The following is a 21424-nucleotide window of genomic DNA, read 5'->3' as shown; positions in this document are numbered from 1 at the left end:
ATAACCAGCACTGCAAGGGGCCCATATATCCACCTTAGCTATCTTGGAAAATAAAATTTTGCTACGAGTTTATTTACCAATGTTATGACAATACCTGATGTGATACGGAATCCTTAGAACATACTAAACACACACCTTACCATGTATTTACTGAATACAACAAAGAGGCTACGATAGCAATGATGTCAACACTTACCTTTCAAAGTTTTGCTCAGGAACAAAAATTTCACAGTCGCACGCAACACTAACCACGACAGGTACTACACTGGCGCGCTCGCCAGTGCTGTTTGGCTTCATGCTTTAGTAGTTCCAGCGTTCACCGCTAGAATTCGTGGCCTGTATGTCTAGATACAGTGGGGGCCCAAATAACAACCCCTGGCCCAAACATCCACCTTGTACCTACATATTGAAAGAAAAAAAAAATATTTATTTCTACTTTTTTCCGTAGTTTAGTTGTGAGATATTTTCTTCTTTTTTTAAGTGATAATTTTCCTGTTTTTTATTTATTGTTTATTTGTATTTTTTAAAGTGAAAATTATTATTTTTTTAAAAAATTTGGTTAAGTGTCAGAGAAGGTGGTGTCCACGATTTAACTTCGCCAAATGTAAAATTAAGAGGAATAAACAAATAATTATTCCTTTCTTAACCTGTGGCCATTAGCGTACATAACATTTTCTTAAAGCTGGCTTTCACTCCACGGGTTGGTTAGTTCATTTTCATCTCACTACTATTACTTAAAAAATATCCCTGTCAATTTAATATGAAAGCTCTCTTTCATGTGGTATTGCACCCAAACTGATTATTACCATTAATTAACTAAACCTTAATTCCACACTCAAAAATATCACACAAGTGATCATAGTTATCAACGTTTGCGTGACTTTTGACATATATTAGATAAATATATGTTGAGTGAAATTTGATAAGAAATATAAAATTCGAGAGAGCGATTATGTTTTGTTACCAGGTAAGGCCTTTAAATAATGGCAATGACAAGAAAATGAAATAATTAACATAGCGTGTGAGGTTTTAACATATTTTTAAATCTACATTTTACAATCGGAAAAATAGTTGTGGTGATGTCACGACAGACAGTGTGAAAATGACGTAGTGATATACGTCATCAACCTACACACTGTATGAAAAAATTTCCTTTTTATCCATAGCATCACTACTAAATTTGATCAGGAATATACAAAATGAAAATAAATTGTCATTTTTGTTTCGCGAATTTCCTTTACAAATTTTATAGCTTACAACATAATTTTCTTGTTGCGAATTCAAGGAATATTGTCGCGGTATTGATTACATTTTGGCTTCTAAATGATGGTGGTTCCAACACATCAACTTTCCTTGTTGCAGCCATGTTCAGGTCCAGCCATGTGCTGAGACAAGCCTGAGAAGCAGAGGACGCACTGGGGGATTCGCACAGTACAATCTGGTTATATTCGAAAACCACGCGGCCGGAAGCTGTGTTCGCCTCCAGCCAGCCTTGTAACGAAGGTTCCGCCGTCAAGCTTCAGTCAAGCTGCGGTCAAGCTGCGGTCAAGCTGCAGTCAAGCTGCAGTCAAGCTGCGGTCAAGCTGCAGTCAAGCAGCACTCAAGCTGCACTCAAGCTGCAGTCAAGCTGCACTCAAGCTCCACTCAAGCTGCAGTCAAGCTGCACTCAAGCTGCAGTCAAGCTGTGGTCAAGCTGCACTCAAGCTGCGGTCAAGCTGCGGTCAAGCTGCACTCAAGCTGCGGTCAAGCTGCAGTCAAACTGCACTCAAGCTGCGGTCAAGCTGCAGTCAAGCTGCCATCAAACTGCACTCAAGCTGCGGTCAAGCTGCAGTCAAGCTGCACTCAAGCTGCGGTCAAGCTGCAGTCAAGCTGCAATCAAGCTGCACTCAAGCTGCGGTCAAGCTGCGGTCAAGCTGCAGTCAAGCTGCCATCAAACTGCACTCAAGCTGCGGTCAAGCTGCACTCAAGCTGCGGTCAAGCTGCAGTCAAGCAGCAATCAAGCTGCACTCAAGCTGCGGTCAAGCTGCAGTCAAGCTGCACTCAAGCTGCAGTCAAGCTGCCATCAAGCTGCACTCAAGCTGCGGTCAAGCTGCACTCAAGCTGCGGTCAAGCTGCAGTCAAACTGCACTCAAGCTGCGGTCAAGCTGCAGTCAAGCTGCCATCAAACTGCACTCAAGCTGCGGTCAAGCTGCAGTCAAGCTGCACTCAAGCTGCGGTCAAGCTGCAGTCAAGCTGCAATCAAGCTGCACTCAAGCTGCGGTCAAGCTGCGGTCAAGCTGCAGTCAAGCTGCCATCAAACTGCACTCAAGCTGCGGTCAAGCTGCACTCAAGCTGCGGTCAAGCTGCAGTCAAGCAGCAATCAAGCTGCACTCAAGCTGCGGTCAAGCTGCAGTCAAGCTGCACTCAAGCTGCAGTCAAGCTGCCATCAAGCTGCACTCAAGCTGCGGTCAAGCTGCGGTCAAGCTGCACTCAAGCTGCGGTCAAGCTGCAGTCAAACTGCACTCAAGCTGCGGTCAAGCTGCAGTCAAGCTGCCATCAAACTGCACTCAAGCTGCGGTCAAGCTGCAGTCAAGCTGCACTCAAGCTGCGGTCAAGCTGCAGTCAAGCTGCAATCAAGCTGCACTCAAGCTGCGGTCAAGTTGCTTTCACTCTGGACTTGGAGCATGGTAGCAGTTCAAACTACCAGTGAAGTTAACGATGTTGCCTTTCGGGGAGCGAGTAGTGACTCGCTCGAGAAGCAAGAATCTTTGGAACTCGTGTAACGAGATGACAAGATGGGAAAACGCATGGCATAGCATAGGGCCGGCGAGAGCGGTAGCGAGTTTGTCTGAGCATTCCAGCAACAAGCCAATATATGACTTACACCATTGACCACCACCATCGGTTAGGTATGACCGACCATTTCCCAGCTGACTCTGGTTACCAGCCAAACATCCCGAGACAAATTCGGATTGCGAGTTGGGTTGAATGATAACTCGTACTTGTCGCTACTCAACACTACGAGTTGAGGCGGATAACGACTGCTGACAACTAAGTGCTTATTGTAGAGTTTGTCTACAGGTGACGTGAAGACAAGCATAACGGAGAGGGTTGAGCACTTAAGATGCTTCCAGGTGACTGTCTCTACTGGCGCTACCAGGGCGAGTTGTCTACTCTTTCGCAGTCGGTTCACGTGCTACAACAATTTCAACGAGGCGAGTAATCTTACCACACCATGGCCGCGGTTTCAAAGGCGCTTGAAATTAACTGCCAGAATCCAGTCGTAGTATTTGAATAACATTGCCAGTAGTATAATCGGAATTTATTTTGCAACTTGGCTGTTATATTAATTTTTCTTTTATAGTTGAGCAATAATATTGTCTACTCTCCATTAATGTAATGTTAAATTGTATTTGCTTTTTATTTTTATTGAAGCTCCTTTATTTAAAACTATATTTATTCTTGGGCTATTTATTTAATATGGAGATGTTATTAATGATGAGCAAGAATCTTAAAAATAATATTTATAAGTTTGCTTTTGAGGCTCAGTAAATTCCAGTAATTCTTGCAGTCAATAACAAAATGTAAATGTTACATTAATGTGAAATAAATAACTTGATTTTAATCCCAGGCAGCATCTTATTCATAGCTTTCCCGAGATCTCGAATTATGTTTCAAGTTTACAAACCCATTTCAAGCCCAATGTTATTTTGAAGTGTGTTGATTTGTTCGTCCAATTTCTATGAAAATAAAATAGCTAGTAACTTACGTCTACTCGCAAATTTTTCTAGCCCTCTCTGTTGCCTTCCTTCCCAAAGTAGTGGCAACAGACAACATCCTTATTGTGTAGGCAGTGTTCAAGATGGCGCCGGCACGTGTATGCTGGTCGTTTGTGTCAGACATTTTTAAATTTAGTTTTTGTTTATCAGACAACTCAAACAAAAAAATGGGTGCGTGGTCTCAGGTACGCGCGTGAGAAGTTATACTTCTTTGGCATCATTAAAAAATAGTTTTTAATTGCATGCAAAAATAGTGCGTGGGGTCCCTCCGCGCGGAAGAAGTGAAACTTCGTAATGTGGAAATGAAAATAGGAAGGGGTAGAAATTGATTTTTAGTGAAATCATATTGTATTAAATCAAACTAAAAAAAAATAAAGGAAATAAATTTGTAACGATTCATAGATTTATTTTCAGAGAGAGAGGGATAGATAGATAGAGAGAGAGAGAGAGAGATAGAGAGAGAGAGAGAGAGAGACCTATTGAATGTCTATAAAACTAACTTTTTTTTGAGAGCAGATTTTCATAAAATAAATCATGAAATCATTCAACGATAAAATCTGTTTATTTAACTAAGCGGACGGGTTCGCCGCAAGGAGAAAATTGACGCGGCGAGACCTCGTGGACATAGAGAAATGACACACACTCACTATTTATGTGTCTATGAAACATGATTTTTCTCTGCAATTTAAATTGTAATATACAAAAAGGGTATTGAAAATTGAAACAAATATGGTGACACTACAAACTGTCAGGATCTTTATTTTTTTCTTACACTCTACTTAGTTCCTTACAATAGCATTCACTCTCGCTCTCTCTCTTTCTATTCCCCTCCCCAGGAGCGTTAAACGTTTAACGCCACCTTGTTGGAAGTCGCATTAGAAGTATAACTTCAAAAATTAAAAATATTTACCTGGTCAAATTCTTATTACAAAAATTGTCCTCCAGAAGAAAATTATGTAAACACAGAAGATTTGGTTCACCGGGGCAGAATATTTAACAGTTATTGTGCGTGGTATTTTGCGTCATGTCTCGTGATGACCTCGTGTGATCACGTTTCACAGTTTTCGTGTACGCGTCGGGATTCTGGAGTGTTCTGGCGGTGTTCGTTAATATTTCATTGGGCGGGCTTTTAGCACACACGGCCCGTTGTTGGTGTGTTTATGTGCATATGGATCTTCGTTCGACATGTGCATTTGAGTTTGGGTGCTTACACAATAAAAATTCATGTTGAGTTGTGCTATCGCAGCTGTACGAGTAGCGAGTTATTCAATCGCTTAAGGAGGATTAGACCTTACCATATTGGATTTTCCATATTTTTGACGTGACAACGTCTAATAAATCGATGAACGCCGGCTGCACTCACGAAAAAGTGTACCGTTACGCACATTGTTCCGTTACGCTGTGTCCCGTTACGCTCATTGTACGCTTGCGCCGCATTTATCTCTCTTCCAATCGATTGGCCTATGCGTCCGAGGAGAAGAAAGACAGCGGCAGCACAAAACTTACATCTACACGTGAACTGTTTCGTCGACTGGTTATAAAGTGAAGTGAAAAGTTAATGTGATTTCCATTGCTTATTACAACAACAATTTCGGCAATAAAGGTTAATTATTCTTGCATTTTAAAAATCTAATTACTAGTATAATTTCAAGTATTTATTCTATTATTATTTTTAAAAAGTAGCATCTGTCGGCGAGTGCAGTAATAATAGGTTATGTTAGATATTTGATTACAATTTATTTATATGAAAACTTGTTTATAATTATATTTAAACGAAAAGTTAATGTGGATTTCATTGCTTATTACAACAACAATTTCGTCAATAAAGGTTAATTATTCTTGGATTTTAAAAATCTGATTACTAGTATAATTTCAAGTTTTTATTCTTTTATTATTAAAATAAAAATGATTCAATTTTATTCATAAAAGTATGCAATCATTTCATCAATGTTTTGTTATGATGTCACGTTAACTATCGTCCGTAAACCGACTTTACAGACAACCAATTTTTTTCTTTAACTATTATACTTTTAACTATTAATGCCAATTTTTGACATGTCTAGCCATAAATAATATCTTCCATACCTTCAATACCGCGTTGCAACCACATATTTACTAACAAGCTCTTATCTGTAAGCGCCGGGAGCAAACAACGTTTTATTTAATGTAGCTTACTACAACTGTCATGATAATCACAGCAGTTCAGAAGATTTGACTTCAAAAAGTAACCAAAATTTAGCCTAGAATGTTTATTGCAAACAGTATCAAAATATTTGCATTTGCGATATGGTGATGCCTAATACCTCTTAATTCCTGATTTTGTGCACTAAATGGCAAAATGATTGGCAAGATAGATGCGTTAAATGATGTTCGAAGTATGGGGAAATCATGTTATTTCGTGCCGATGCTCTTGCTGATAAGGCAAACTATGAAGTTAGGCAATGTGAACTCTTTATCGCAACGTTTCGTGATATGTCACAACTATATAACTGTTTTGAAGATGGATCATTTGAAATTGGATATTTTGTTTAAAGATGACACGGGTTTAGAAGAAAACCATCACAATGTGTGCTTTCGACGACACTTACTATTGAGTTCAGGCCTTGCCTTGATGGCAATGAACCCAAGATTCTTGTTTTATTTATTAAAGCCTCACGCATTGCGAGCCTCAAGCTTGTTAGTAAAGGCGAGTTTCTTAAAAACCTTTTCAGTAAATGTGGTAATGCCTATGTGCAATTACTCACAGATGCCTTCACTTAGACTCTTACCTTTCTTCAGTTAAAAAGACATGTTCCAAATTTCATTTTTCCACCACGAGTCATCTAACCTCGGAAACTGCCCCATGTAACGAGAATAAGTCTCGTGACGATGCAAAGGCACCAACTTCCCACAAATCAATTCCCGAGTCACCTTTCCAACCATGAAACTTCCCCCGTTCTCTGGCAATCCGACGGAGTGGCTAAATTTACTGACCTCTTCACACTGGTTCTAAGCAATGGTGCAGTTGAAAAATATTGCAAAGTTATTCCTTAAAACCTGGCTGTCATTAGAATCTCTTTCTTTCATCTAATCCCTGCAATTGACAATTGAAAACTTCATGTCAGCATTAAATTTAATTGAACAGATATTCAAATATCTCGGGCTCATTGTGTCACACCACATTGATGTGATTATGCAAGCTTCTACATTGTTTTTTTGGCTCATCCTGCTGCATTAACTGTTTTGGTGTCATTGTTAAATGAACATATTGCTGCATTATGTTCTGTGAAACTAGCAGTGGATTCTTGCGACCCACTTTTGTTACAATTTTTGGAAAAGAATCTAGATAGTCAATTATGTCAACAATGGAAACTTCTCATCTCTGGTATTCACACAGAAATGCCTACATTTGCACAGTCATCGCCAGTCTACTGGTACCTCCAGTAAGTCAGGTCTCAAGGAAAGGCAGGCACATTACCACAGTGCAGGTAACTCAGTTTCGCTCTCATCACACTTCACAGTTTGCTGGAAACACTTTTGGTCCTGCTGTGAAATGCAGTGTATGATACAGTGACCACCCATTTTACAAATGACCCCAGTTTTTACAACACAAGCCAGAAGATCACAACCAGATTTTCAAGAGACTTAGGGCCGCTTGCAGAGTAAGGCGAGTGAAGTCCGAGAAAACCTTGGCAGATAAACCAATTCGTTCCGTCGCTGTTCCATACCCAATCTCATCTCAGCCTCACACATACTCCAGGCCTGTCCCTCAGCATAGCGGCCTGCTCCCATGGGAGTCAGTCTCTCTCCATCCATGTTGACTCCACCTCAAACTGGTAACATACATATCGACTTTCACAAGGGTTTGGTGTACCCTGCAAATGACCTCAACTTTTACTGATTAATGTTTTACTTCTTACTTGCGTGGGGGCCACACACAAATATCTTTTCTTTCTTAACGATATAGGCTTCATGGAGATACGAGGTGCAGATAAACTTGGCGGTAAAAACCGAGTACGCACATGCGGACTACATAGTCCCTGATGTGTCCAGACGTAACTAATAACCACTCAAGATAAGAACCTGAGATTCTCTGTTATCTCTAGTTTCGAAAGAAAAAAAAAAAGAAATTTTGTATGCGGTCGAGGAATTGAAACCTGATTCTTCCATATTTAACTTGCAGGAATATTAGTGTAGGACTTAGCCATGACTTATTGTAATAAACATATAATTTTTTAGGGGAGGGGGAGCGTGAAACTTGGAAAACCGAAATCAGGACGCATTCAGCCCACACTTCGTGAATCCTTGCACACTTTCGAGCAGGGCTTTCGAGCGAGGGGGAGGGGTAAATCCCTACGGTCAAAGCTCCAGAAGGGCCCAGTTGAGTTTTGAGATGGTTAAGGAATTCACAGGAAGGCTTACATGTTATATGATAGTTTTTGGACGTGTAACATCATAGCTCTCGTTATACGGCGTTTGGCAGGAGTAATTTCGTGAAGGCCACGGAAGTTACATGAAACGGAAATGTGTAACCACGGTGCTGCCATCTGTGATGGAAGGCGCACCCAATGTTCACAAAGTCAAAGTGCTACTTTATAGTATTAACTGTCTAGTAATGATTAACAAGTTGGACAGTATCTGGCCCAAAGCAAAGGTACAATGTTTTTTTTTAGTTTTTTATCTTTAATTGGAACTGTTTCATTAAACGCAGTGTGTTCTAAAAGCACCGGTAATTTTGTAACTTGCAAGCAGTATAAGTCCGATTCGTGCAATATTTTTGCTATCAAATTGGTAAAAATGTCTGAAAAGTATGTGTACATTATTAACCATATTGGATGTTTAGTTTATTGTCGGCTGTCAAAAAATTTACACATGGTTTGGTACTATCGGTGGTTTGTTATTTTATATAATTACAAAATTTGGATAAGAGAATTTGTATTATATGTTGTTATATGAATGGTATAATGTTTTATAAATTTAAAAGATTAATTTTTCAACAGGAACACAGTTTCCGACGTGGGCTTAGTCTCAGACGCCTGGTTGGCGACTTCCCGCCACACAAAGGCATGCTGCAGGTAGCCGCACTGCCTGGTGCATGCTTCTCAGACTGCTGAGCCCTCGTCTAGGGCTGAGTGCAAAGTTATCTTTGACATTTCTTAAACATTGATCCGCGTTATACCATTCTTATAACAACATTACTGCAAATTATCTGAAACATTATATATATATATATAACAAATCACAGATGGTACCAAAACACATGTAACCTTTTTGAGAGCTAAAAACAAACTAAACAACATCCATTGTGGCTAACCACGCACAGATACTTTTCATTTTTTACCAACGCGTAATCGGACCGACAAAACCTATGGAATTAAAAAAATTCCCATTTTTTGTAAAAAAATCTTGTATAGATGAAAATTTCCGTCAGCTAACCAAATGATTCAATAATCTAAGTATTTGCTCCGGCAGAGAATTTTAGTGGCGGGTGCGGAAACTCCAAGTGATTCGCGTCAAGATATATAGTTAAAGACAATTTGCTTATATTTATCAAGCTCTTCATTGTTTTTATGTTAAATTTAGTTTCCAAGTTTAGAATTATGAATGCATTTGCAACATGAGAACACATGAGATTAGATGTTATACATCTCTGGCAAGAAAGACTCGTTCACATTAATTGTAGATATTTATTGAAATTTTGTACATTACATAACTTGGAGGGGGCCTGAAAAAATTATTTATAAGGGACTTAAGTTTTCTGTCACACTTTCAGTAGTGAGTACTTTAACTGTGGATTAATGTTTACGATTATTTATGATTATAAAGAAATACAATACAAAAAAGTTCAGGCGTTTGAAAATTTAATTTAACTTTAATAAGTTCTTTCAGAGAAAATGATTTTCATAAATTACTCATTGCATAAAAATTTTGGAAACTAATTTAGTCCCGAATTCTCGTTGTGTACCGCTTACCACTTACAATAATTATTGTATTTTATATTTTGTTATTGTGTGAGTAGAAGCTAGATAATTGCAGTAAAATATTAATAATAACTAAATAAGAGTCAATATACAGCTTATGAAAGAAATTCAAGGAAAAATACACAATATAACGAAATCAACTATTATTGCATAAATTGCTGATGCACCTGTGCTTCGCTACATAAGTCTTCAGGCAGAACACTCCGCTTGCTCGTTACATAAATATATGAACATACACATGTAATACTTGCTTTCGCTCGTTGAAACCCCCACATGGGGTCTGTAGTTGTATATTTAGTGGGGAAATCCATGTTTTGTATATTTTGCACCTTTATTGAAATAAATAATTTTTTTTATTTACACGTTTACAGGACAGATGGGGTTGTTGGATTTTACAGGAATATATATGCACTTTCAACTGCCTAAAATATGCTACATTTGATGATTGTAGGTGCTGCATAAACATGTAAACAAAATTAAAAATGGGTAAAAAAAATTACAGTTTATTTGTATAGCGGAATTTTTACTTATTACAGATGATGCTACGAATAATCAAAATTTTATGGAAAATATATATCTCATTTATTTCGATATGGTAACCGTAAGTCAAGATAGGAAAGATATTTTAAACATTTGTGAAAAATATAGTATATTTACCCTGGATCTAAGAAGTCAGCTGTAACTCAGATATTATCGATGTATATATGATAAGTCACGAGAATGACATTCTATATTTCACCAAATCTGATACGACGGTTAATCCGTGTTTTCATACATGTTACCGTTCTTTTACCAGGCAACTCCGTAGATAGCTCTGCATCGACTTAAAGCTCATCTCTCCTTGGTTTTTTTTTGGGAGCTTAGCCTCCTAAACACGGACATGAGATTTTATCCCTTGCTAGTCATCATAATACGCAAATTTAGAAAATCAAAGCAATGGGATCTTCCACAATGATTAGAGATTATGGAAAATAGTATTTATAAATGTACTTTACATAATTTGTTTTAAGTTATACGGAATTTAATAACATTTTTTTTAATTTTTCAAACACTTTAAGATGTATTTTTTTTGTTTAGATTTGTATTCCTTCAGTTAACAGCTTGAAATAGGTTTGCAGTATTTTTAAAGTGGCTAACATAATGCTTACAAATATTTATCCATATTAATTTGAAATGTTCTAATTTTGTTAAGCAAATTATGTTATATGTAGATTTCAAAACATTAAACTGGATTGATTTTTATTCTACTACAGGTGCGAAAATAAATTCATTTTGAAATCGGCAAGTTCTGAAAAGGCGGAATTTTAATCTCTATGTGCACGATTGTCTAACGCATATGTGTGACGTGAAAAATGTTAACACGAAAAAATGTTTAATTCTTACTATAGGCAAAATGTCTAATAGCAGCAGTCATCTTGGACGAAATGATCGATGGGTGGCTCTGTGGGAGGGTGTGTAGGGGCGCAACTTGGTGCTTGTGATGACAAAATAAGCGGTTCAACGAGAGGGACTTTGTGCTTTCAGCCAGACTTAGTTCGATTCTCAAATCCATCAGTTTGACTTCCTTCATTTAAGTGGACTTGTTCGATTCTCACATCATGTCATCAGGTCAAGATACCGACGAAGTCTTGGCTACGAGACAGCTTTTACGACTCATAATACTAGGCCTTAATGGCGGCAGGCCTAGTTCAGCATCCATGTCGTCCTCCGACCAGGCGTCTAGTCCAGCGTCGAGCCCCGAGCAGCATCCCCATCCTCATCATCATCATCATCAGCAGCAGCAGCAGCAGCAGCAGCAGCAGCAGCAGCTCCTCGTATGAACCAACGATTGTCTACAACCGACGAGCTATGACAGGCCTCTTACCAGACACCGAGTCACCCCGCCTTCATCGACGTCTCGCTTCCGTGGTGGAGCAGTGCAGACAGTGTCTTGGAAAGTGACGAAGACACCACAACATGTGAGAAAAACCTAGAACCTTTCAAACTAAGGACATAAGTATTTACAGAAAATCAATTGTTGGTCATTCACGAGTTCTTTACCTGAATTCGAACAGTGTTAAAAATAAACTCAATTTTTTAATGGAAAGGTTCACACGATTATATCCACCGATCCCTTTCATTGGTGTAATTTTGTGCGTGATATACCGTGTAAATCAGACGGTTGCTTTGTATATCTCCTACGCCCGAATAGTGTACGCCCGTGTCCCCTCGAGGTCTTGTGCACTCAGAGCCGAGAAGAATCGTAGGTGGAAATGCGAGGGCGCAACACATTTTATTACGAGCTATGTCGTCCGGACTCGAACAGAGGACTTCGCTGGTCGGAGCGATGTCACCGGAAGTGCGTACGTGGAAATGAAGTGTAAATCACAAAGTGCATGATGTCCCCATGCAAGCTCTTTAAAGAGTCTAAGCCTGCGCCAATTACGTAAAACACAATGAACGAGCATAACGGACTTCAGTTCATAACGTTCAGCCCATCGCAAGTTTTCGAAGGCACCAATTCTATGCTACATTCCGAAACGTACATTTACGAGCAACCAGGTGGTGAAGAGGCCGCATATCACGTCGAAAGGTGTTCTAACAACATACATTTCCATATCCAAAATAACCTGTTTTACATAAGAGCTTCAGTTACAGCCAAAAAACTGTGTAAGCAGCATCTATGCTGTTGATATGTGCCGACAAGGAATGAAGTTACCATGTTCGTTGTATGAAATGAAAAACATAACCTCACACCAACGCATCATAACAAAATTCAAAAGTGATACCCTCTCTTTATAACATGAAATTATTAGTCCACAAGATTCGACGCGCTGTCTAGAATATTGCGACGGAGCCACACCCAGATTGTGCTTCAGATTGTGCTTCCTTTCGTTGGTTGTGTCTTCGATTGTCCTTCCTTTTCATTGATTGTGCTTCCGATTGTACTTCCTTTCGTTGATTGTGCTTACGATTGTGCTTCATTTTCGATGATTGTGCGTAGTAAAATCTGTAGTGACTTAAAATTTACTAGTACAAAACCTCTTGGCCTTGACGAAATATTTTTCAAGGCCTCTTGGTCCTTTAGTATGCATAAAACATGTTTCGATGGTCTAATTGACTGTAATTAGCTGACGACGAAGGAGGTCATGAAGTTCGGAAATGTCTGGTCTATACGTCTGACATTGTTCATGACCCGGTCCCGTGGTCCGAAGACGCTTAGTCTATATGTATAGCATTTTACATGAACTGGATGGAATGTATTTCATGTATTGAAAATTAGATTTTCATGTTACTCTTATCGTCAAACGTATTTAATTCGTAGGACAGGTATATTGTCTAACATTGTTTTCCTTAGAGTGAATGAATAATAAACTCCGCGAATGGTAATGGGAAGCCGAATATAAAATTTATTTTAAACTTTAGTGCCCTTTATCTTTAGCCTAGAATCAAACCGAGTACAAGAATCCATCTATTAATCGATTAATGAGTGATTTTTTGGATGAATTTAAACTTTTTCCCAAATTTCTGGTCAATAAATACAAATTTTCCTAGATAGAGGACATAACGGCTTATGGGATGGTGGCTAGCTAGGAAACTAAGCTTATTTTAGGACTGTCCACAATTTTTATTTAAATTATAATTTTTATATAATATTAAAATATTTGCACTACCCAGGGATCGAACCAAGGATAGAAACTGAATGAATCAATCAGTATATTAATTGCAAATTTATTTAATGAATTTAGGAATTTTCTCAAATTTCTATCTGAATAATTACACAAATCAAAGATGGTGCCCAAATGTAAAGATGGCGGGTGCCACATTAATATAAAATGATTAATGCACTCTAGCGGGTAAAACTTAAACTAATATGGTGGTATCATGCTCTAGCAGACGAAAACAAGATGACGGACATTATGTCATACTAGCTGATGATACATACCTTGGCATTAGTGGTAGGAGGTTAGTCTGCCGGCGACTTGCATGGAGAAAGGATCGGTCGCCATTTTTATTTTTGCTCTTACCAGGTTTGAACTGAGGACTTCACGGCGTGAGTGCGTTTTTTAAATTTTTTATTCAAATTTGACGAATAAAAATTTATTTTAATTTTTGAAATTTTTTCCAAAATTCTAGCATAAAAATGACTAATTTTCAAGATGGCGATCGTAACGAAAAATGCAACGATCTATAATCCGATATGGCAGCCATAATGAAAAGTGTAACGATTAGGTCATACTCATCCAAGATGGCAGGCGTAACAAATCATGCAACATTTATAGAATCCAAGGTGGTGGCCGTAACGATATGTACAACGGTTACGTTACAATACTAGATGATGTCAGAGGCTTATCGGAGGCTGTAGAAATGGATGCTTAAGCCTCTTTTAAGATTTTGTGTCCTTTCTATGGCAAAAGGCTTTTGAGTTTTTCGAAATCCTAATTTTTTAATTTTTAAGGAAGAAAACGAGAATTTTTCCCGCGAAAAAGAAAATATTTTTACTTTTCAAATTTTTTGAGATTTTTTGGCGGGATTTTTTAATAAAAAGCTGGACATTTTAGCAGTTATGGGCAAATTTTGAAGGTCAAGGTCAAAGTTCAAGGTAAATGTCATCCAAGATGGCCACCGTGTCGCCAGAACCCAAGATGGCGGTCGGCTCCAGGCTCCACGCGCCGGGGCCAGTCCCAGGAGCCCCTTTTACATACTACTAACATTTCTAAACATGTAGGAATATATTTTTTATGCAATTGAATGATTAATATACTATACGAATTTGGTACATTTTCTATGAGCCTAAATATGTCTCCAAACAAATTTAGGAGAAATGCCGTAACGTTTAGGGAAATTTTCCATAACATTGTCAAGGTTTATATTTTCCATTAAGTTACATGTTTAGGAAAGTTACAACAAATGACCTACACCTAAAGTGTACAGAGGTTGGTATAAATTACATAAAGAACCATTTTATACGGTCTATTTATCAGGATTGAATAGTTTCTTTGCTTAAGTGAAACTTCATCTCAGCCGGTATGGTATAACAAGCTGATGACGTGTCAGAGCGTACCATGAAATGTGACGTTCCGTGATGGGGCACTCGATGGCGGATGGTGCAGGGGCTCGGGATTGGGGCGATCGATGGCTGAGAATGGGAGGGGCTCAATAGGCTGAGAGGGGAAGGGGAACTCTAAGCGCCCCTCTCCTCCCTCTAGGGCCAACACCGCCGCAGTTTCAGTTATACTGGAAACAACTAAGCGTTCTCTCTTAAAAAATTAAGTTTAATTAAATTATTTCATTTGTATTGTTAATATAACTATTATTTTATGTATAGAAAATTATTAATTAAATTATGAAATCCTGTTTGGATTTTTCCAATATGCATCTTATTTCAGCCATCATATGCACATGTAAAAAAATGTACCAGTGCTAAGACAATGGTTATTTTTGTTTCAAGTATTGTAGACAGCGGTTGTGCTAAAAATGCTAATAATAATAATTATTTATTTCCCTTTTTTTACACTTTGTAAACGATATTCACTTAATGAACCAGGAAATGTAGCACTCACGAAAGCAAGCTTGTATGTGAGTGCATCTTAGAGCATCCCACTCTTAGATTGCAGTGTGAAAGTCTCTCTCTCTAACACACGCCGATTGCCGTTAGCGCTGTCCTTGTTTCTTCGTGCGTTGTTGCCAAATGTCAAACAAAATTAAAATTTTAATTTTTGGACCAAGCTTTTTTCAAATTGTATAGCATCGAAATACGCATCAGGTAATGCTTTTTTTGAATACTTAACAATATTTTAAGTGTCCGAAAAAATTAAAAAAACATAACTAAATTCACTGCGAACTGTTTTGAAGTATTCCGAGATGTTTTACATCAAAATAAAATAACCTACATGTGTATTTCATTCAGATTTTTTTATTAATAAATTAATGCGTTAGGACGCCACCGAACAAATGTTAAGACAAAAACTGTACAGGTTTCACTTAAGTAATATTTTTTAATATATTGAAATACATTTTATCACAAACTGACACATCAAAAGGTTGACCAGCGGAAATTTTTTTTTTCTATTAAAGATAGATGGGGGACGAAAGCGTGAAAAATGTTCACAATGAATTTAATTAGTTTCTAAAAGCAGCTCCATCTCAATTGCTTCTACAGTTTCCGTGGAAATAGCTGTTAAAGATGTGTCTTATCAGTACAAGAGCGCGCTGCAATAGAGGTTTCTCTCACAAGCTGCCGTCGTAAGAGGAAACAGGGTCGTGTGTTTAGATAAGTGGGGTTCTGTCCTGCAAGCAATTTCAAATACATGGCTTCCTTAGTCAACCAAGTTTTTCTTTAGACACGCATTTCTGAAAACCAGCCTGCCAGTTAGTATCGCGTCTCGCGACGAAGCAACGCGTTGTGTCCGGTGACTCGTTACAGTTATAATTTTGACAAATTATATATTAACATACGTGATTTTATTTTCTACATTTATTTTTATTACGTACATATAAAATATGGAAGATAGAACACCGAAAATATATTATATCGGTAGGCTACGCGGGAGGGAGCGCAAGATTGTGTTGAATGTATTTGAGTATTTTTCAAAAATTATGAGTGTGTGCAATGTAATTAAGGAAGCTTTCAAAGCAACCAGCTGTTCTGAACGAACCATTTACAACATAAGGACGTAACTGCAGCGACATGGTACCCTAAGTACGCCTGGTAAGGTAAAATCAAAAAGGAAAGACAAACAGAAAAATTGCCGAAAACAAACCTACGATGGCATTGTGCAGAGTGGGCTACGGCGGATCGTTCACACTTTTTTGTTTGCTAACATTCCTCCCACTTTAAATGTCATTTTAGCAAATGTGAATAGTGACGAATCACTGCCCGATTTCTCTCGTACCACCCTGCATAGGTTCCTTCACGACATTGGGTTTGAGTATTTAAGAAGAGGAAATAAGGCAGCATTCATAGAACGTGAAGACATAATTCGGTGGCGGCATACCTACTTGAGAGAAGTAAAAAGATTTAGGAATTTAGGAAAACCAGTTATCTATACAGATGAATCTTGGGTAAATGTGGGGCTCAGTGTGGGAAAGGCATGGAAAGATACAACAGTGAAGAGCGCTTGGCAGGCAGCCAGTGAAGGCCTTAGTTCAGGCCTTAAACCTGCTACAGGACGAGGGGCACGTGTTGCATTAGTGCATGCAGGTAATGATGCTGCCCTTACTTGCTTGTGCAAAAATAACACAGCTGACGCTCATGATGAAATGCCTGCAGATGGGTATGACAAGTGGTTTGCCGAACAACTTTTGCCAAACACTCCAGAGGGATCTGTTATTGTTTTGGATAATGCGTCATACCATAGCAGGATGTGTGAACCGATTCCCGTGCAACGTTGGCGTGTGGGGGATATAAGACAGTGGCTCACGGAGAAAAGCATTCCTTATGATACCAGTATGATTAAGCGGTAATTGCTACACATAGCAGGACGAGAAAGGCACAAGTAAAAGAAATACAAACTTGAAGAAATAGACAAATCGTAGGTCGAACTGTGCTTCGCTTGCCCCCGTATCATTGCGAGCTAAATCCTATTGAAATGGTATGGGCCCAAGTGAAATCGTTCGTAAGACTGCATAACACAACTTTCAAGGCACATGATATGGAGACCTTAATAACAAAGGGTTATGACCACGTATCAAAAGAAAACTGGAATAATTATGTACAAACTGTGAAAAACATGGAAGAAGCGCTGTGGAGAGCTGACGAACTACAAGATGACGAGGAAAGATTATTGATAAGTTTAGCCTCGTCCAATTCATCCCAGTCATCTCCATCGCCCCAATGGTCAGCTCTGTGCTACTCTTATGGAAGGGGTATCAACATTGGTCAGCGGTAGCGATGGTGATTAATAGGTATGTGATGTTATTAATTTCTTAATCAAGTTAACGTTACATTTATCGTGTAAATTCCTATGAATGAAATGTGTGTGAACAGATTCTTGTTGTAAGTTAAAGTCTAAAAAAATTCCTTATCGGCACAGTCTAAAGGCGCAGGAAGATTTTGATGATTATATTTCTTTACATTAGAACAAAGAGGGTTTTTTATATCCTTAAACCGATATTTTTTTCTTACCCTTGCAGTACTGGTTGCTAAAAAAATATTTTAATCTAATTTTGAACATAATATGTAAAATGTATGAAATAAATACGAAGGAATTTAATAGCGATCATGGTATAAAATTTTGAATTATTTTTCTATCCTTCTCAACACCAAGCATCTTATCAAAAATTGTTTTAGACAAAGTTTTGGAAAATAATTTAAACAGATTTGATAAGGTGTCTACTAAGGCAGTTACGTTTTTTTTGTATGGTGGTGAAAATTTTTTTTGAACCCATGGTCGTATCAAAAATGTATTTAGAAAACATTTTTTGGCATTAGGTACTCCGAGTTATCATACGTTCAAACGGATGCGATATTATTCATACTATGGGAGTTGTTGCGATTTTTCTGTTTTTCAAAAAATCTTCCCCATTTCGACCCAATTGTTCGGATTTTTCCCATAACTTACTCGACCGAGAATTTCCATTACCATATTTTATTTATCATTTTGGACTTGACTTGTCCAAAAATACGGCATTTATCGGGCCCATGTAAATGTGATATATATATATATATATGGGATTTTTAGAACATAAAAGAAAACTATAAGAAATTTTTGTCTACAATAGGTAGTTTTTATTTGAAATTTACATAAACGTGGCATTATTACAAATTTATGTGTGTAATAGTATAAAATATTATATATTACGATATGATTTCTTAAAATGCTTCTTGTTCGATCCGAATTACAAAGACACACATCTCCTGAAATTCGTAATGTGTTAGAGATTTGGCAACAGCGCGCGCCATAAGCCGTGTACTGCAATCTAAGAGTGGGACGGGCTATAGTCACTTCAAATTACATGCAGTATTTAGACGATTGTAAACATTTGTAAATGTATAATAACTGAGAAATAAATATATAAAATATAACCTAAGAAACTTTACATTAGTTATATAAAGATGAAAGTTAAAAAGAGCAATTTATTAAAATTCAATATTATGTATAAACAAAAAACGTATAAATTATTATAAATTATAACATTGTTACATGAATAAATGAAAATATAATTAAATAAAAATTGGTATTTAAGTAAAGTACAGGTACAAAGTTATAACAATATATAAAACTTATTTAAATACTAAAGCCATCTCTTCATCAGTTAAATTATGTAGCCAAATATTAACATATTTTTTTTATTTGAAAATAATTTTTAGTTATTAGTTTTGTAGGAAGAATAACAAAAATTTTTGGAAGCAAAATTTCTAAAGATCTCTGAGATATTGTTTTATGAAATTGAGGGATTTGTAAATTTATATTCTGTCTATGCCGTGTAGGATAGTTATGATCTATATAATTTAACTGATTATCCCTTTGATACATATTAATTATTGCAGCTCTAATAAACAATCTTTTAATATCAAATACATTTAATAGTATAAAGAGTTCCTTGGATGGGTAATTGTGTTTTTTTTTTAAATAACTCGTAAAATAAGTTTTTGAATTGTTATAAGTGGCTTAATTGACGTTTTACTCATCCCTCCCCAAGCCACAATGCCATACTGCATAGCAGACTGAAAAATACCTTCAATATATAATATTGTTCTTAGTTCAACGAATTTATACCTACACCATTTTTCGAATCTTCTTCGTAAGATAAGAAACATGTTTATCCCATTTTAGAAAAGAGTCGAGCACTATACCTAAGTATTTTAAATCTTGTACTCTTTCTATGACACTACATTTTTCACAGTTAACGTTTATTTCGTTACATACATGAATTTTACGTGATTGGTTCATACCACGAACGTAAGAAGTAAGGGAGATGGCGTGTATAATCTATGCCGTGTTAATACTTTAAGTCAACATTATAACAGCCCTCCCCCCTCTCCTAACTGGATTGCAAAATATGTATGTGAATACTTATACCATGTATGTTTGGTTAACTATACTCACTTCGTTATGTTTTATTTTTTTCGTTTTTTTCTAAGATAATTATGTTTCAAGTTTCACAGTCCTTAAAGTATGTTATATTTTATCCAGCTATGATTTTAATTTCAACCAGATATTGTTAGACTGTTAGGAAACTCAGGCGGTTTAGCATAGACGAGGCACGAGACACATTACTACAGCGATCCTAGCGGCGTGAGATGTAAGTGTTCGCTCGAATTCCAATTTGTGGACGAATACTGCTACCCATTGCCACCTCTATGGACTGTCAGCTGGAATTCGGGAAGCCTACACTTCTCCAAATATTGTAGTAAAAGCCTTAAAATATGCGAATTACTGTAGCCAAAATTTCACACACTTCTAATGCATTTGTATACAACCCATTTACGCATTAAATACTAATTGAAGTGAAATAAACTTCTCGTACTAGCAACACTGTCTACAACGCTACGTACAGCTCACGCCATCAAGAACTCTGAGTATATTTTGTCTCACGGAATTTCGAAACTTTCGTATACCTATTCACCTGCTACAATATTTGCTTCAACTTCAAAATAGCCACCCACTTAATAAACAAATACCTGCATGGTTCATGTCACGGCTCACGGATTACAACGAAACCCACACCTCATGAATTGTGTTACCAAGACAAGTAGTCTATATTTAATGCCGGTTGTATACGTGTATGCCGGTCTTTCATACAATCTTGACATGTGTGATTCTTGTATTTATTAGAATTAATACGTTCATGTATTTATGACTTGTTTTAATGAAATCATCAAACAACTGACCTTAGAACAAAGTATTTAAAACAATTAAATAAAAAACACAAAGTATAAAACTTTCAGTTTTCTTTTCTCGAGCAAATTCATTACTTAAATTTCTGTGTGTGAACGTTGGAGTTTTTAAAGTCTAATATTCCGTGAGATTTTAGAGGGACGACCAATTTTCTTTTGAAAAATAAAACTTACAAGAAACTCACAAAAAAGATATAGTGGTTATACTGGACGCCCCTACCCCCTCCTTGGGTGCGTGTCTCAGCCAGAGATTAGGAAAGCATACAGATGGAGCATTAACCGTTCAGACGTTAAGTCATGTTTTTCCCCAATTGTTTTCTGATTTTCACATACCAAATTGGCGGACGTTTGTTTATATTTGTATCAGCTGTTCTAGCTTGCTTTTATTAACGACTGTAGTTCAGCTGTTCGAAAGAAAATTAGTTCAAAATATGCTTGATTAATATATATACGTATATACATTTTAATATATATATTAAAAATCCAAAACATAATACAAATGTAATGATAACAGTTAACATTGTTCTCCAGTTTAGCCTCCAATACAGGTACGGCCGCCATAGAACACTGTAATCCCCAGGTCCAGGATCAGACCTCACGACTCGCCTGACCTCTGGGCTCTGGTCTCGGCGTGTGGCCGCAGCAGACAGCACTCACGGGAGGACAGCTCCGCGGCGTGGACAGGCGACACCAGCGCTGCGCAGCGGCGACTGAGCGCAAGCTGGCCGCGAGCTCCCGTCACGTCGCGCTCCCCGGTGAGGGGGGAGGCGGGGTGACGGAACAAGAGGCTGGAACCAACCGTCTTTGGAAGGAGGAGGAGGAGGGGGAGGAGGAGGATGTAACGTGACTCGACTCTTTGTGCACCTCTGTAGCTGTGAAACCGT

General features: G+C 37.7%; 1 protein-coding gene across 1 annotated transcript in view; it reads right to left on the bottom strand.

Moving 5' to 3' along the window:
- LOC134536564 (retinol-binding protein pinta-like) overlaps positions 1-21246 on the bottom strand; it is a 268629-nt gene extending 247383 nt beyond the window's left edge. Inside the window, exon 1 of the mRNA XM_063376315.1 lies at positions 21198-21246. The gene's annotated coding sequence lies outside the window, so the exon portion shown is untranslated. The remainder of the gene's footprint in view (positions 1-21197) is intronic.
- Between the last annotated feature and the right edge of the window lie 178 nt (positions 21247-21424).

This window comes from Bacillus rossius, chromosome 11 (genome assembly GCF_032445375.1).
Source record: "Bacillus rossius redtenbacheri isolate Brsri chromosome 11, Brsri_v3, whole genome shotgun sequence".
In the NCBI taxonomy this organism is placed as follows: Eukaryota; Metazoa; Arthropoda; class Insecta; order Phasmatodea; family Bacillidae; genus Bacillus; species Bacillus rossius.
This window is presented reverse-complemented; position numbering and strand designations above follow the sequence as displayed.